This window comes from Emydura macquarii, unplaced genomic scaffold (assembly GCF_026122565.2).
Source record: "Emydura macquarii macquarii isolate MOO-44397 ecotype Brisbane River unplaced genomic scaffold, CSIRO-AGI_Emac_v2 contig_383, whole genome shotgun sequence".
Lineage (NCBI taxonomy): Eukaryota > Metazoa > Chordata > Testudines > Chelidae > Emydura > Emydura macquarii.
In genome coordinates this window covers 2999156-3018036 of record NW_027130520.1, presented here as the reverse complement: position 1 = coordinate 3018036, position 18881 = coordinate 2999156, and positions in this window count along the sequence as shown.

Here is an 18881-nt window from a genome sequence, read left to right as displayed (position 1 = left end):
TTGTGAGGCTCCTCACCACTCCCTGCCCTTAGCATGAAGAAAACTTGTCTTTGCTTGCTATGGATTAGCTCCCTGAAACCAACGGTCTCTGCAACAAAACAGTACCCTCCAGGTCTCTACAGACCTCGCTCTCTATGTACAGGTAGCAACAGGCACATACCAACTCCCCTCTCCCACACCCACATACTCAGAGCATTCCTTCTTGTGTCCAACTCATCCAAAGAACACTCATAGAATTACCAGGCCTGTTATTCCCAAAGGAACACTAGACACCAGCTTTTTAATATTCAACTCAGGACCAGTACTTTGCGTATCATAGTACTCAGATATAGTTATAGTGAAAACAAGAATAAGTTTACTATCAAAGACTACAGACTCAGGTGATAGAGAGTAACGATATTGGAAACAAATGGTTATATATAAACAAAACCATAACATGAGACTAAACGTAACAACAGACTACACTTAACTAACAGGTTAACGTCCCATCTAAAGAAGTTTATCTCACCCAAAATTCTCTCCAACACTTTAAACCAAGACTGGCTGAGAGCCTGCTTACATTAATACAAACATGTTGTCCGTTTACTTTCTTGGTGCAGGATGCCTGGGTCTCTTGTTTCTATTTTAGAAATACCCTAAAAATTAATTGCCTTTACTCAGACAGGATAACATCCTGCCCCCTGCACATATAGTTTTTTCCTGTGTACTCCTTTCCTGGTGATTTTACATTTTTGTTTACATTTGACTTTGTATGCAAATAGGCATCTATTTTATTGGCTTACAATACTTAATTTACATCCCAACAGAGAAAGAGAAGCACTTCTTATCTGAGATAATCTGTTTTTTCACCTTTGCTGGTGAGTAGTACCTTGATACAGAGTCTAAGAATATATTTTCAGACCTGGTCTACACTTAACATGAAATTCGTAAAGTAGCTTGTGTATCTCCCGTTGACTTCCTAAATTCTAAATAGTGCGGCGTCCCCACTACACTGTGCCAACAGGAAATGCCCTTCCATTGATGCAGCATTACTCTTATTCTGGGGGTGGATTTATTCGGTTGACTTCCAGATCGATAGAGCGATCCTTTTGCACTGAATTTGCCGCCGTAAGTGAAGACATATCTTCCGTATGCATGTACACATTTCACAATGATGTTTATGAACAGTGTCAACAGCTTTTATTTGAAACCTCACATGACATTCTTTGGTGAACCAGAATGAGGTTATTTCTGTAATCCCTTCGCCACATGGCATTAAGAAGTTCTTGGGTCACAATCTGCTCAAATCCTTTCATCAATACTTTCTTCTTGTTGATGTCACCACTTTAAGTACATTCAATACTTGCAAAAGGTGCTAGAAAATGAAGTTTGCAATTTATCCACAGACCATGAGTGTAGCCCTACATGCTTCCTTGTCACTGTGTCTCAACACTGACCCAAAGAGATTAGAAGATGATAGCTTCATTCTTCATATCCAGTGAAATCTTTGCTGAGACTGCCAACTATGGGCCTAATCCATTGTAGTCAACAAGTTACCAGTGCTTAGATGCACTCAGAATCAGCCCTTTTGGCAATTTTTGTGGTGAAGGATGCTGCATCCCATTACCAAACTCCTGAGTCACCTGCTGACATCCCCACTACCTGCCTGCACCCTTCTTTTATACATTGGCTACTGAGTTTTAAAGAACCTCTTAATCTGTCTTGTACTAAGATGATATGCCTTGGCAAATATCCTTTACACTAATCAGACAGACATAAACAAGTCAATTATTGAGTGTGTCCTAGTTCCACTTAGACTGTGCCAAGTGCTGCTCTAACTTGTGCCAGCCTGACCATGACCCAAAGGGGCCTTTTGGGCAGCCGGAAAGCAGTGCCACTCCAGCCATGCACCTTCTTCCCCAGCCAGGCCCCGTGTGTTCCCTGAACAGGGGAGCATATAGGAGTGACACAGAGCCTCACACTAACTCTGCCATTCAGGGATTTTTCCCCTGTGCAAGAAGAATTCCTAGGTTACTGGCTCCACCAGCTGGAGCCATCCAAAAATGTCTTTAGACTTGATATTTTTTTCAAGCTGAGTTTCAAAAAAAAAAAATCCCTCTTAAATTTTGAATGACACTGACCAACCTGTCTGAGTTAGCCTATTTAACATGTGAATTGCAAAAAAAATGCCCCTTTCTTGATGGGGGACTGACCACTCAAAACCAGTTTGGATGTAGGATTTGAAATGTTCATGTCCTTTCTCTTTCCTAAGAATTAGTGGAGATGCTACTTTAAAATAAACTTGATCTGAAATTTTAAAACGTTGTTAAAGATTTTCCTATAAAGTTGTTAATTGCCAGCAGCTCCAAAGGCGAATTCAGTTATCAGTGAATGTGTGATGAAAAGTGCCACTTAAGTGACAAGCCTGTCACCACAAACCTTCCTCAATGTCATTTCCCTTCAGCTCATGCATAACCGCTATTCTCCTATTTACTCCCCAGCGAATGTAACCCTTTTTATATAAAATACCTTCACCCTAACTGAATTTAGGCCCTGATCCAAAGTCAGTTGAAGTTAACCGAAACATTCCCATTGACTACAGTGGGCTTTTGATCAAGCCCTTCTTCCCTAACAGGTGTAAACAGGAAGTTACTTTGTAACGTGAACTTTAACAAAGGTTATCTGGGAACTAATATGGTGTAGTTTTCTTTCTGGAAAAGCTTACCATTCTGCTGATTTCTTTGTGAGGAATTTCAGTGACTCACAGAATGTTGCAGCATGCAGCAAATTGCTATACAGATTGAAGAACTATCTTCATGGGTTCAAATGGTTCATACTGTTCTGCAAAAAGGATATTTGCACAATGAGATTATGTGGAAGATGAGTTGCTGAGTCCTCTCTAGTACAAAATCTGATCACCCAGAATGAGGCAGTTAGGGCAAAATTTTAGAATGTACTCTGCAATCACAATTGGGATCAGGTTCCCAAAACAGCCTCTCCCCCACTTAGTCACCTAAGAGCCAGGTTTTCAGAAGAGGTCAGCACCCAATGTGCTGAGTTCTCTTGAAAATGTGACCAGTAGTTTTGATGTCTAAATGGGAGCTGAGGTCACTTAAACATTTGCTATCGACATGGGTGCTGAACTCTCTCTAAAAATTTCTGACCTCTCTGATGAGTCATCCTTAGAGCTCAGTAGAGTCTTGATAGAACATCGCCAGTTCGGCTGCCCCTGCATGAAAGTGCAGATGAACCAAGCACTGTTTTGTTTCAGCTTGTTGCCTGCGGTGACATGTTGCAAATGGCAGATGTAAATAAGGAGTATTTGAATGGAAGTCACAATGTACATGCTTTTCAGATTAAACTAGATCAAAATCTTTCTGCCTCTGTGTTGAATGCAAATGTATTAGTTATGAACTCTATTGTATGCATCTCTTATCTTGCACCTGTTATCTGTTGTATTTAAGTTTAAAGGTGATCTTGTCAAATGACGACAAGTTCTGTCTGCTCGGGACAGGATAAAAATTGTTCACATTTCCTAGCATGAAGCATGCACACTAAAAAGCACCATTCTTCTTAGAGTGGTAGTCCATACACACGTTCCATAATGGGTGAGTGCAAGTCCAGTGCATATGCATTGGAGAATTTTTTAGTCAGTAGTATCTAATGGGGTAGCAATGTACCCTTCCTTTCTTTATGTGCTTTTTGAAGGCATGAAGGGCAAAGCTGCCCCACTACACCCATTCCTTCTTACTGCCTGTGGCATATGTTGGTGCAACTACCTTCAGGATATACCTCCACTTTAGTGTTACCTAGTTAGGTCTACAGGATGCTCTGGGGAAGGGGGAAGCTTCCCTCCCTGCAGTTACTGGCAGTACCAGCCTTTATGGCTGACCATAGTAAGTCCCTGTCTTTAAGAACTGCCTGTCCTGTCAGGCAGTCATGCCTTTGAACTGTCGATGAGAGATCTGTTCTCCCTCAGTGAGGGGCATGTCCTGGAGAGCTGTGAAATCTGCGGGTCCTTCTCAAAATGGACCCAGCGCTCAAACTGGAGGCACCTGAGGGCTTTCTTCATAGGCAGTGAGGTTGGTCTTTGACCTTAGTCTCCAGGTAACTGGATCCTTGGGAGCCCAGAGGTTGTCAGTCTGCCCCAGTTTCAATGTCAAACTACTGAAGGGTCACACAGGCCCAAGGCTTCCTTGTCCGTGAAGCAGAATAAATTGGACTTAAATCATAAATCCCCAAAGGAGAAGATGTAATACCCCATCCCCCCACACTCCCAGCCCTCCCCCTGGCCCTCTGGATCTGACTTTGAGGCTGCATAAGACTACCAGGCTGTCAGACATTAACGGTGCCTCAAAAATTAAAAGTTCCCTGAGCATAGGACCCCTCAGCTGTACAGGCTCCAGGCCACAATACAGGCCTGTCTGCTTGGTACCCTGCTAGCTTTGTTGGTCCCCGGGCAATCGCCATTGCCTAATATGGTACCAGTAGAAGCCTGACTCCAGTACCGACTATTCTGTTGCCTCCTGCTCTGGCTCCAGTGCCGTCACCTGAGTGCCAATCTGCAGGTGCTCCACCATCTTGGGCCATATCCCCAGGGCTGGCACTCATGCAGCAACTAGAGCCATATTTACCCCTGACACTGTCCAGGTTCTTAGGCCTGGTGACTTTTGCTTCTACCATTGAGTCAAGTTCCCCCTACATCCACAGGGCAAGCACCATCCTCCCTGGAGGACTGTTCCCTCTTGTCTTTGGACTCCAAGAAAAGCCATCAGCTGTCCCCAGTTCAGGTTCCAGCCTTTGGCAATATCAGTCTCACCCAGGGGAATAAAAGGTATGTATCTGAGGATGACAGTATTGAGCCAGCCTGGTCCTGGGACCACTGGTCCTAAACCCCACAGTGTCCGATGCCATATGATCATGGCGTGTGGAGCTTTTAGGCTCTTGAGGACCTCAGTACTACCTGGGACCAGCCACTATACTGTACTTGCGGCACAGACTATCCTCCCCACACCAGCTACTGGACCTGTCCCCAGTGCGTCCCACAGACCAGAGCCAGGAGTAGGCTGCTCCAGTGCAACTGATCTAGAGTGAGATACAGATGGTACCAGCTACAGCCTCCTCTCCAGATGATGTCCTGGCTCTAGCTCCGTCTGCTACCACTTCTGTGAACTACAAGATGTTCCAAGACCTCCTGATATAACTATGGAGGAGGTGCAGGATATGCTACATAAATGCCTGCATATCCTATGTTCATCAGTACTAGGATGCATAGCAATTGTGATCAACAAGGGGCTGTTGGCGCCTACAGAAGCCCTATGGCAGACACTGGCACCAATGCCCAAATGGGCAGAGAGACAGTACCAGGTCCCAGCTATTGGATATGGACAGTTCTAGTTGCACCTGGTACTGGGATCTCTAGTGGTGATGGCAACCAACAAGAGAAGCCATCAGGGCTGCCAGAAATTGACCCCCAAAGACAAGGAGGTGAAAGACCTCTACCTGCTGAGCCAGAAATCCTATTCCACTTTGAGCCTCTAGATGAGGATCTCCACCTGCCAGGCAATCTTGGTAAGATACAACCACGTCAGCTGGAGTGCTTTACAACTGTTTGTTGATAAACTGCCACAAAATTGCAGGGATGATTTCCAGACTATTTTGGTGGAAGATCCGTGCGGTGGCTGAAATTGTAAAGCAGGCAGTGTTGGACAAGGCAAACAGTGCCTCTGTGTTGCTGGCTACAGTGGTCACAATGTGTTGCATGTCCTGACTTGCATGGTAGTTACAAACTACTGAGGGCGTGCTGTTTGAGGGTTGCTTCATCTTCTATGAGAAGACTGAGGCAATGAGATCCCTTGTAGATTCTAGGGTCCCCCTCTGATCCCTAGGCTTGGGGTCTAAAGTGCCACTTTCTGAAGGCCAGCATATAAATTCCTTATTGGCAATAGCTGTTCTTCCAGTATAGGCTACCTGAGCCCCGGGGCCACAGGGAAGGAAGTCCCTGAAGGAAGTCCGGGGCGGGGAGTCTACCTCTCAAGTGGCACCAGCCAGCAGATTGGCCTCAATGCCCAATGATTATTCTATGATCCTGTAAACAGCCAAGTTATGGGCAGTCTGGCCTAGTGGCTGGAACAAGAGTGTGGTTTACCAGTTAGAGCTGAAGCCTCTGATTCAGAACCCGTCTCATCTGAGAAAGGTCAAGCTGGAAGCCAGCATCCTAAGCCAAAGGTTAACTGCAGTCATGGTCAGGAGGTCTAGCTGAGAGTCGAAGTGAGGAGTCTGGGGCTAGGGCAGGAGCAGGCAAAGGCTGAGACTGGAACTGGAGCAGGAGTGAGGCAAAAGAGGCTACACAATCCAGTTTCTCTCTCTTTCTCTGTCCCTCTTCAAGGACCCCTCCCTTGAGAACCTGCTCTGACAAGAAGTACAATCCCTCCTTACTTTTGGACAGTACAGAGAAGGTTTCCCCTGAGGAGAGGAGAAGGGGGTTCTGATCAAGATACATCCTCACTCCCAAGAAGGGGGGAGGGTGGGGTGGGCAGCTTTGTCCAATATTAGACCTCCGAGCTCTCAACACCCAATATCAAGAAGTTCAAGATGGTCTCCCTTGTGTTCCTTATCCCCTCCCTACCAGAAATACAGGACTTCAGGGATGTGTACTTTCACCTCACGATACACCCACTGCACAAGCACTTCCTGAGATCTGTGTTGGACAACAATCACTACTACTACTACTACTACTACTGGATTTTGCCCTTTGGGCTCTTTATGGCACCCTGTTTGTTTACAAAGTGCCTTGTGGTAGTGGTGGGCTGCCTCACAAGGATTGGTCTTCAGGTGTTCCTAGTACTTAAATGAGTGGCTGGTCAGGGGCTACTCAGAATCTCAGGTGTGGGCCGGCACTGTATCCATTCTCTAGCTGTCTGTGTGTTTGGACATTCTAGAGTTAATGTGGATTTCTTCTCATTCACCATCAGCCATGTAGGGGTTAACTGGCCTGTACTCAATGCAGAGACAGCAAATGCTTACCTACTATTCAGAGATCTTTGTGGGGCTCAAAAGCTTGTCTCTCTCACCAACAGAAGTTAGTCCAATAAAAGATATCACCTGACTCACCTTGTCTCTCTACCTACCACTTGACAGATTTTTAGACAATCTCTGCTCCTGCTTACAGTCCCATCCCTTCTTGTGAGTGAGGTCCTGCCTCATGTTGCTGGGTCTTACAGTAGCATGTAGATTTGTTACTCTGTACGCAAGCCTTTGCTTCTGGCAACTTCAGCTATCTTCAGTCCACCACCCAAAGAGACACTAGATAGTCAGAGTCGTGTTACTCCCACCAGCAGTCCTCCATTTGCTAGACTGGTGGAGGGATCGGGGCTGTGTTTGGAAGGGAGTCCTATACAGCCCCAGTTTACCCACAAGAATCATAGACTTTAAGGTCCCAAGGGTCCCTCATGATCATCTAGTCTGATCTCCTGCACATTGCAGGCCACAGAATCTCACCCACCCATTCCTGTAATATCAGTTTCTCTCCGGTCCCAAGAATCGCAGCGTCCTCTTCATACATGATCAATAATGCGTCCATGTTCAGATGGAGGGGCTTATATGGGTGATCTCATGGTTCAGGGCCTGTGATCTGTTAGAGAGGGCCTTACACATCAATACAGCCCTGCACTGATACAAAAATGTGGCTCCACATCTGATCTGCATCCTCAAGAATTAATTTATAGCTGACCCACTAGCTGCAGTCTCTTTTTTGGGGGCCCCAGGGCTGTGTGTGCCATAATCAGCTGTTTGGAGGCCAGCCCCTGTTGCTGCCACTGATCAGGAGGGCCCCTTGGAACAGGTGATCGGCGGCCTGCAAGCGGCAGAGGGGAGGCCTGTGGAACAGGTGATTGATGGCCTGCAAGTGAGGGAAGGAGGGCTACGGAACAGCTGATGGGTGGCCATCCCCCCACCCCTCTCGATCTCAAAGATGGGGAAGCAGCATCAAAGGCTTTGATCCACCATCTGCAAAAAATGGTCCGTAGATATCCACCGCTATAAAGCAGATATCTGCGGATTTGCAGACTCTACACATCAATGTTCTAGACCTCAAAGCTATATACGTGGCATGTGTAGCCTTTCTTCAGACATGTGCAACCAGACAGACCTGGTAACATTTGACAATATAGCAACAGTCTTCCTCCGAAGGAGGCAGGAAGGGCCCAGTTACTGGCCTTGTGCCAGCAGGCCGTCCAGCTTTGGCACTTTGCCATAGGGTACAATATTACCTGGTCAGCAGTCCATCTCCAGGGTTGAACAGCGTGAAGGCAGATGACCTGAGGAGGCATTTTTGAGAAAATCACAAGTGGTTAAGGCATGTGAGAGTCTTTCAGGACATCTTTCCAGTGATTTGGAGGGAGGAGGGTTTCATCAATGGACCTTTCTGTGACAGCAGGAAAAGTAGTGCTGCCACTTCTGTCCAAGGGATGAGGGGAGGGGACAGTCCTTGCTCTATTCTGCCTTACTCTTTCATGGATGGACAGACAGACTGTATGCATTCCTTTTCTGCCAATGGTGCTGCAGAACATCAGGAGCAAGAAAGCCAGAATAATCCTCATAGCCCTTGCATGATCAAGGCAAATGTGTTTCAGGGAACTCTACAACCTCTTTCTAATACCACCAATCTCCTTACCCTTGATCCTCAACCTTCTAGTCCAGAATGGGGGCTTAATCTTGTGCCTGAGCTCCCTCAACTTGACAGTGTGGATGCTCACTGGTTGACAACCAACAGAATTGGTCAGTGCATGTGACATTCAGTGCATCCTTATTAGTGGCAGGAAAACGCCACTAGGTCCACCTACCTTTCTAACTAGACAAGGTTGGTTCACAAGCTGCATGCCATAGCACTGGATATTCCCCCATACATTCTGGAATACAGGAGGTCCTGGATTACCTGTTGCACCTGAAATACTCCTGACTGGTTCACCTGGCCACAATTTTTCATGCTCCTCCCACCAACTGACAAATCCTCAATCTTCTCCCATCCCATGGTAAAGAGTTCCTGAAGGGTAGCTTGAGCTTATACCTGGCCCCAGAATGGGACTTTAACCTGGTGCTGCCAAAACTGATGAATGCACCCTTTGAACCTATTGCTACATGCTCATTGCCCTACCTCTCCATGAAAGAGACTTCTTCCTGGCAATCATGTGTACCAGGAGAGTTGGGGAGCTGCAGGCTGTGATGGCAGAGCCACCTTATACAGTTGTTCAAAGGGATTGTATATCCAGGAGACCAGATCACTTCTCAAAGTGGTATCAGCATTCTTCATCAACAAGGTCATCCATGTGCGTGTGTTCCTCCCTAGTCTCACCCTAGGACAGCCAAGCAAAGCCTGCACATGCTAGACATGTGTAGAGCCATATTGTTCTACCTACACAGGACAAGACCTTTCTTGAAAGCTCTCAGACTTTTTCTGGTTTACACAGAGAGAGTCAAAAAACAAGTCATGTATATGGAAAGCATATCGGCTGGGTTGCCTACTGCATCTGGTCAGGTTACCAGCTAGCGGGCAAGTAGCTGCCTGTCAGTACATGACCAGTCCATGAGGGTGCAGTCCACCTCCATGGCCTCTCTAGCAAACCTGCCAATCCAGGATATTTGCAGAGCAGCAACCTTGTCATCTATACATGTTCATGAAGCACTACGCACTGGTGGAAGCAGCGAGAGATGATGCAAGATTTGGAAGATCCATGTTACAATCCATAATTACAGAGACTCCCTCTACTTGTCCCCACTGAGGATGACTTCTTGGGAGTCACTAGCTTGGCATATGTATATGGATTAGCACTCAACAGAGGAAAAAAAGAGATTTACTGTAACTGATGTTCTTTCAGATGTGTAGTCCGTATACATATTCTACACCCACTCGCCATCCCCGCAACTTCAGAGTTCTGATGTCACAGGTTCCTATGGTGCTGAAGGAACTGGTTGTGGTGGGATGGCTCTGGATTTTATACCCTCATGAAGCACACAAGAAAAAAGGGTGTATGCACTATCCCATTAGATACTGCTGACCAGAAAACTGTCTGAAATCTGTGCTGTGCACTCACCAGCTGTGGAGTATGTATATGGACTACACCTCTTCAAGAACATAAGTTACTGTTCAGACAAATTACCTCCTTCTCCTCCCCCCTCCTTCCCAGCTGGCAGGATCAGGGTCTTTGTGTTTCAAAAAGTTGCCAGCCTTTCTTATTTGTTCAGTTAGGCTGCAGAAACTTTTGTAAAGATGTTGTGGGGAGGGAAATGAGTTAAAGCTAGATGTGTGCAAGCTTATCATTGGCAGTAAGGTGAGGAGTAGAGTGGGACATTAAACCAAAACTCTGCCTGTGAACCTATCTCCCCCTCCCCCCCCCAAGCTTTAATGAATTTCATATTCTGAACTTTGCAGGCCAGTTTTAGCTTCAGTTGCAGATGGGGAATAGTGGAAGGGATTGCCCCATAAGGATTTGCCTGCAAGATTGGGTGTAGAAAAGAGTGAAACACCAGCTGGGGCAAGGATGTGTGTGGAATCAGGCTACAGAAACTTGTCTTGAGAAATCTGGCCAGGGGGATAGCAGCAAAAAGCAATGAAGAATAAGTGGGCCTAGGAACTTGTCTTATTGTGAGACTTCTACATTTTCCAGTGCATATTGTTTTAAACTAGTAAGAAGAAGCACTAGCTAGTGATTAAAGCACAGGATGGGGAATCTGCATTTGGGGGCTGGGGGGTGAGAGGGAAGAGGATTCTGTTCCCAGTTTTCTCATTGACTCACTGTGTGACCTTGGGCAAGTCATTTAACCTCTCTGAACCTCTGTTTTCCCCATTTATCTTTTTAAATGTAAATATTAATACATTTCCTACAGGATATTGTGAGGCTTGATGTATTCTACTTTAAATCCTTTTGAATGTGGTGTAGAAATGTGAAGTATTATATAATGTTGCAGAGGAAACAAGGAAGTGGAAGTTTGGGAGTGTGTAGATAACTGAAAAAAACATTCCAATATATCTAGAGAGCTGGCCAAATGGTAAGCACTCTACACAGCTGTGAAAAAGATGCAGAATTTATTGGTGGGTGGGGTGTTTTTATGTTTCTTTCCGGACCATCAGATCCTGCAGAGCACTGCAGAGACAGCCTGCTCAGGCCTCCCAGGGAGGGAAGGTCATGTCATTCAGCAATCGTTCCCCTTGCTGATTTACAGGCAATGCTCTTGATCCTTGAAAGGACCTCTTGTTAACCTTCATTCAGTCAAGGAATGCTCTCAAAACATGGGTCCTGGGATAGGGATTAAACAGGTGTAGAAAATGGAGAGCTCCCTTTCAGAGGACCTCTGGGAAGAAATGTGGTTGGATTTTTTTAATATTAAGCATAGTAAGTGGTACATAGATATATTCCCTCTCAAATGTGCCCCTGTATTAGCCATTGAAACTAATTAGTTAAGTGCATCTTCAGCTATGAAGACGAGATACCCAGTCACCTCACCATTCCACCCCTTCCCCAGTTTTTTGTTGATGCGAATCCTAAAGCATTTTTAAAACATGCTCTTAAACAGGGGTTCTCAAACACTTTTCTGGGACCCCCTTTGAAAATATTTCAGGCTGTGATGACCCTCCTATACCATGCAACCCATGCCATAATACCCTTACTTCTGCACTGCTGCTGGGGGTGGCACTGCCTTCAGAGCACCCAGCAGCCACTGCTCTCCGGCCACCCATATTTGAAGGGCCCTGGATGTCAGCCATGCACAGGGCTGACAGCCACAGCATGTATAGGGGCTGACAGTTCGCACCCCCCCCATAATAATCTCACGACCCCTTGAGGGGTCCTGACCCCCAGTTTGAGAACCCCTGCTCTTAAATGAAGTTGTCTTAAGATCACAATCCTTAGTTCACTGAGCACTATAAATAATCTTCCTAAATGCAGCTGAACAGTGAAAAGAGTTACAGGGAAAACCAGATAACCAAATAGATGACCAAACACCCTAAGAAAGCCGAGGAGAAGGGAATGCTGAAGTAAACAATGATTTGTGGTGATTCTCTGGACACCATAACAGAGACTTAAACTAAATGTATATCCCAAATAATAATAATAAAAAATAAGAGGACCAAAAATAGACAGCATGGCTAAACAGTAAAAGAGGCAGTTAGAAACAAAAAGACATCTTTTATAAATTGGAAGTCAAATCCATCCTACTGAGGAAAATATAAAGGAACATAAACTCTGACAAGTCAAGTGTAAACATGTGCTTATGCAGGCCAAAAAAGAATTTGAACAGCAATCAGCAAAAGATGGGGGGAAGTTGCTGTTAGTTTTTGTAAGTACATTAGATTCAGGAAGCCTGCCAGACAATCAATGGTGCCACTGGACAATCGAGATGCTAAAGGAACACTCAAGGGAGGTGAGGCCATTGCAGAGAAGTTAAATGAATTATTTGCATTGGTCTTCAATGCAAAGGATGTGAGGGAGATTCCCACACCTGAGCCATTCTTTTTAGATGATGACTTGAGGTGTCAGTAGGGGAGGTTTTGGAACAAACTGATAAATTAAACAGTAATATGTCACTAAGACTAGATGGTTTTCACTGAAGAGTTCTGAAGTAACTTATATGAAATTGCAGAGCTACTAACTGTGGTGTGTAAATAGCTTAAATCAGCTACTGTACCAGATGACTGGTGGATAGCTAATGTAACACTGACAGATTTTAAAAGCCTTTACTTAAAAAGGCTCCAGAGGCAATCCTGGCAATTACAGGCCAGTAAACCTAACTTCAGTACCAGGCAAAATGGTTGAAACTGTAGTAAAGAACAGAATTATCAGACACATAGATGTACATAATATGTTGGGGAAGAGTTGACATGGCTTTTGTAAAGGCAAATCATGCCTCACCAATTTATTAGAATTCTTTGAGGGGATCAAAAAACGTGGACAAGGATGATCCAGCGGATATAGTGTACTTGGACTTTCAGAAACCCTTTAACAAGGTCCTTTGCTAAAGACTCTTAAGCAAAGTAGGCAATCATGGGATAAGAGGAAGGTCCTTCATGGATCAGTAACTGGTTAAAATATAGGAAACAAACAATAGGAATAAGTGGTCAGTTTTCACAGTGGAGAGAGGTAGATAGCAGGGTCTCCCAAGGATCTGTCCTGGAACTAGAGCTGTTTGCCCCTTTTTCCTGATAGTTTCTGAATATGTTAAACAGTGAGGTGGCAAAATTTGCAGGCAATACAAAATTACTCAAGAACAGAACAGAACAAGGAGCAATGGTCTCAAGTTGCAGTTGGGGAGGTCTAGGTTGGACATTAGAAAAAAGTTTTTCACTAGGAGGTTGGTGAAGCACTGGAATGAGTTACCTAGGGAGGTGGTGGAATCTCCATCTTTAGAGGTTTTTAAGATGTGGCTTGACAAAACTCTCGCTGGGATTATTTAGCTGAGGTTAGTCCTGCTTTGAGCAGGAGGTTGGACTAGATGACCTCCTGAGGTCCCTTCCAACTGTGTGATTCTATGATTCTATTCTAAGAAAGTTAATTTTTTGCAGTTAGCTTTGAACTTAAGGGATCTCACGAAACTGGGTGACTGGGCAAGAAAATGGCAGATGACATTCAGTCATGCTAATGAATGCACATTCGAAAACATAATCCCAACTATGTGTACAAAATGATGGGGTCTAAATTAGCTCTTAATTACCTCTCAAGAAAGAGATCATGGAATCACTGTGGATAGTTCTCTGAAAACATCTGCTCAGTGGGCAGCCTCTGTCAAAAAAGCTAACTATATTAGGAACCATTAGGCAAGGGATAGATAATAAGACAGAAAATATCACAGTACTGCTATATAAATCCACGATAGGCCGCCCCCATACTCCCCCCTTCAATCAGTTCTGGTCACCCCATCTCCAAAAAGATATATTAGAATAGGAAAACCCTTTTTGTTGCCCTTCTCTGTATCAGGAGGGTGGAACAGCTTGCATTTATGAGGAGAGATTAAAAAGACTGCGATTGTTCACCTTAGAAAAGACATAATTAAGGGGGGGATATGATAGAGTTCTATAAAATCATGAATGGAGTGGAGAAAGTTAATGGGAAATGTTATTTACCCCTTCACATAACATATCATCCAACAAAATTAATAGGCCGTAGATTAAAACAAACATAAGGAAACACTATGTCACACAACGCACATTCAAGCTGTGGCACTCGTTGCCAGGGAAAGTTGTGATGGCCAAAAACATAATTGGGTTCAAAAAAGAATTAGATGAGTTCATGGAGGATAGGTCCATCAATGGCTATTTGCCAAGATGGTCAGGGAGGCAACCCCCATGTTCTGGGTGACCCTAAACCTCTGTCTGCCAGAAGCTAGAACTGGATGATGATACATCCCTAGATAAATTGCCTTGCTTTGTTCATTCCCTCTGAAGCACCTTGCACTGGCCACTCTCAGAAGACAGGATACTGGGCTACGTGGACCATTGGTCTGACCCAAGATGGCTGTTTTATGCAGAAACAAAATAATTATTGAGAGCATTAAAGGAAAAAGGAGCTTTACTTTGGAAGATTAACTAAAAATCACGGGGAAATAATCCTTTCTGCATCAGTATTGCAAAGCTTCAGTTCTGTGAGGCAGGTCAATGTAAGCCAGTGCTTGAACTGGAAATATCGAGCCAGGAAACTCCTCTTGTCTTTTTTCTTTTCATATTGGTTCTTCCTCACTCCCTTCTGAACAAAAGGGAGCTAATTTATTTCCATGTTTTAATATCCAAACATCGATTCAGTTTGCCAAATGTTTAGTTGAGTACAATATAGTTCCTGACCAAAGAACTTAGTGTTTAGCAGTCCTATGGAAAGATGAAACAAGATACCCTGTGTATGGTGGATCATGATTATTTATCATGTGCAAGAAAGTTATGTAGTATGTGTGACCCATCCGTGCCTAAGGTAGACCACCTGAAAATGCCAAGGTCAGGGCAGGCTGCAAAAGGAGAGTGGATTCTCCAGCACTGGTGGGTAACACTTAAATTAGATTTCCCAGCCAGCCACCAACAGTGCTGCTGATTCCCCACTCTGGTTATCACGAAGCTAAAACGAAGTACACACAGCCCCCTAATTGCATTTCAGTCTCAGGCTCCCAATCAGTCACTAGGTCCAGTAAAGAGATAAGTTATTTAAAACATCATGCTCTTTATCAAAACGTTCTACTGACCCCAGTAGGTCAGCCACGTTACCAGATCAATATGAGTTTGGATCTTACCCAAAATATCATGATGCCAGCCAATCCTTTAGTAACTAAAGATTTATTATATAAGGAAAGAAACAAACTATGAGACAAATGTTAAATGGTCAAAGCAATCGGGTACATACAAATGATTCAAAAGTCCATTTATATCAGGTTCTTTGTAGAATTGTGGAGTTTGGAGGCTTGTATATTTTCTCTGGTGTACATCCACTATCTGGCTGGGTCTCAGACTCAGGCCTTTGTTTCACAGCTTCAATTGCAGATGAGTTGATCCAGAGGTAGATGACTGAAGACAATAGGGATGTGGTGCAGCTGCTTTATATAGTAGATTGCCATGTGGCTTCTTGCCCTCAAGCCACATGGCATGGAAAAGCCTCAGAGTCAGAGAGAGTCCCCTCCCCTGTTCATAGGGGATGTACTAGCATGTCCTGGTGACTCAGCAGGTAGCCCTGACTTCTCCCCCTGGCCCCATTGTACCTGTAAGTTTCCTTAATGGGCCTTAAAGCAGGCTAGCAGCCATCCTGTCTGGGGTGTCACCCAGAAACCCCAAGTTGAAATACAGATACATCGAACATATCCATAACTTCCAACACAAATATGATACATGCACATAAACAATATCATCATCCTTAGCAAATTATAACCTTTTAATGGTGCCTGACATGGCGCATCTCATATGAATTATTGCAATTTTGATATATTGATGTTAATGAATATCATAAATGGTCTCCCTAATCCAGCCAGCATCACAGTATGCATATCCATAGTACCTGGAACATGTGGCTGTAGGGGCACACTTTCCCATCTCTTATTTAAATGAGATAATATCTCTTGGAACCCCAAAAATCTTTAGACTGACCCATTTGTGGAGCTCTGATATAATTGGGCGACTTATTGTGTAGTGCCATGGTAGCTGTATTAGATAAAATTGAGGAGGCATTTTTATTCAGACTTCCTATATCGCTCTGAAAAAAATATTTTTGGGCTCAAATTGCTTATGCTTTTCAGATCAGAGATTTTATATATCTGCATAAGTTTTAGATAAAACTTTGGTTGTTTTGAAATAGCTGAGCATGAAAATCTGGTGTTTTTTTCTTCAGGGGACTTTTTCAGATGCTATTTTTGCATAGTAACTCAAACCACGGCTTAAAATTTCAGATTCGGTATGGATTCCATCCTCAGTGAGGACTAGGGACTTCAAAGGCCTATTTTGAGGATATTTTGTTTAGGAATAACAATTACAAACATTTTGAAAATAGAGTGCTGTACTGCCTGATAACTATGGATTGGCAACTCCAGAGAGCCAACCACTTCTACTGAATCCTCCTCTCCATATTTTACACTGTGACTTAGGTTTCATTCCAGATGTGGCTGCATTACAGTGGAGGATGAAGAGCACTATGGAGTTAATGCATCAGTTTTCAAAGCACTTTCCATTCCTTGGAATGGTGCTGTATATGACTTTAATTACAAAACAGCACTACCAGTGTACAGACACTAGTTTCTGTATTCCAGGAAGTTTTATCCAACAAATATGGTAATCCAGTCAGTCCAGTTTTACAATAGTAAGACTCTAGCCCATATCTTGCTAACTCCCAGGATAGCTTATATCACAGTGACATGGCAGTGCAACATCATGATGTTGTGATGCAATGTCATGAAATAGCAACTCAATATCATGTTTAACTTGTTTTATTGACAACTCTGCTGTAGATGGAATGTTAAACCTGTCTTGCTGTTCATACACTATTTGGGTTCTAAAAGGTTAGAGGATAGAGGTTATAAAACAAAAAAATGCCTGACTAGCACAAACTTCACTTCATTTGTGGAATGAAAAGTGATTTTTCTCACATAAGAAAGCATGTCTGGCTGAAAAGTTTGTGTGTATGCCTGCAGTTTTCCAACTGCTCCAGTCAAAGGGGTTGATCAAAAGTTTGTTTCACTTGGACCTGTGTTTAGATGTAAAAGTTAATATATTTTATGGATTAACTCATCTTGAAATATTAATCATTAAACTGTCACAAGCTTTGGTCTTGCCACCTTAATATGGTTTGCACTGACTGTAATGCACCATAAAAGCAAATGCATTATGTGGTCACTTTTTTGTTTGTTCTATTCCAGAGATGAGTATCAAAAGGCTTTAGACATTTAATGAACCACTTATTGAGAAGCCAGGGAACCTGCATTTTTAAAAGAGAGTGCAGTGCCTCTGCTAACCATGCCTATTGAGTGCATAGAATGGCAATTATAGCACAAGGAAGTTTTTTAATGCTGGGAGGGGGTGTGGGGCGCTGAGTGTGAGGTGGTTCTTCAGCCAGACTTCAGACTGCACTTTACACAGGTCATTGTATCATTAAAATACACTTTTAGGCATAGCTCTTTTAATTGCATCAGTTAGGCTTACATAACAGATGAGGTATTACTATAGCAACAGGGGGGGAAAAAGCCAGGGTGCCCATCACATTTAGCAAAATAATATAAATTAAAGGCACTTCCTTTCTTTTTATAAGACTTTTACTCAGGAGCCAAGTACTTCATCATGTTGTAACAAGAATGGCTCTGATGGAGTTCAAATAATTTTAAGACAAGCTACAATTCCTTAATAGTAATATCGAAATTATGTGGAAACAGAAGAATATTAACCTGGGAGATTGACAAAAAGATTTATGTGAGTATATGCAGTAATGTTAACTTCTCCTGTTCCTTGCATTTCAAGACTTTGAGACTCTTCCTATTTAAGTCAGTGGCAAAAGTCCCCACCAGCATCAGTGGAAGCAAGATGACACCTTACTCCAACATGGTCTCTGTCCGAGGCACCAGTCCTCCAATCAGATCAACTAAGGCTAATTTTTTAAAAACTCATTTGGAGCCCCATTTTCTTCAGTTGGATTCCATGCAGCTGTAAGTGGGTGCCCATGGATCCAATTACAGGATCTAATGTCAAAGGCACCATCACAGTGGTAAGATAACAGGTCTGCAGCAAAACCGGGCTGAACCATTGTAGATACCACACTTCATGGTTCTCTCTGTGCCGCTGCTCATAGCTTCACGGTGGTAGTGGGCCTAGAATGCAGATCCAGAGCCCTGGGCTCTACCAATTGAACTACAGGAGAATCTCCCTTGGCAGTATGGGGCCTATGACATGCTATCGAACCCAATAGAGGGTAGCAGGGAGGAGGTGTCTGTGAAATGGATACAGCCTGAATGTGAGCAAAGCCACTTGAAAGCAATGAAACCGTCCTGTATTTATGTCATTTAACAAACTATTTAAAAAGTGTATTTTATTTATTTATTACCATTCATTCGGGGAGGGGGAAACACTATCCCACTCGCTTGATTCTTTGTAATAAATATTTCATTCAGACCTCTAAAAAAAAAAAAAAAAGGCTGCTTCAAACATATCTGTTGCCATTTTCATTTCCCCATCAAAATGGAGCACTGCAGCCAAACAGTGCAGTGTCTCTGACGTGTTAAAGGACAATGGCAGGTAGTTTACCAAATATTTAGCTTTTGGGTTGGGGGAGGGTGAGGAGGAACATCTTTGATTTTATCAAACACAGTGTTAGACACGTGTTCATATTTCTATTATTTTAATTACAAGTTTTAAGCATTCCCCTGCAGTGTTTACAGCTCAAACACTGTAGCATTGTGCT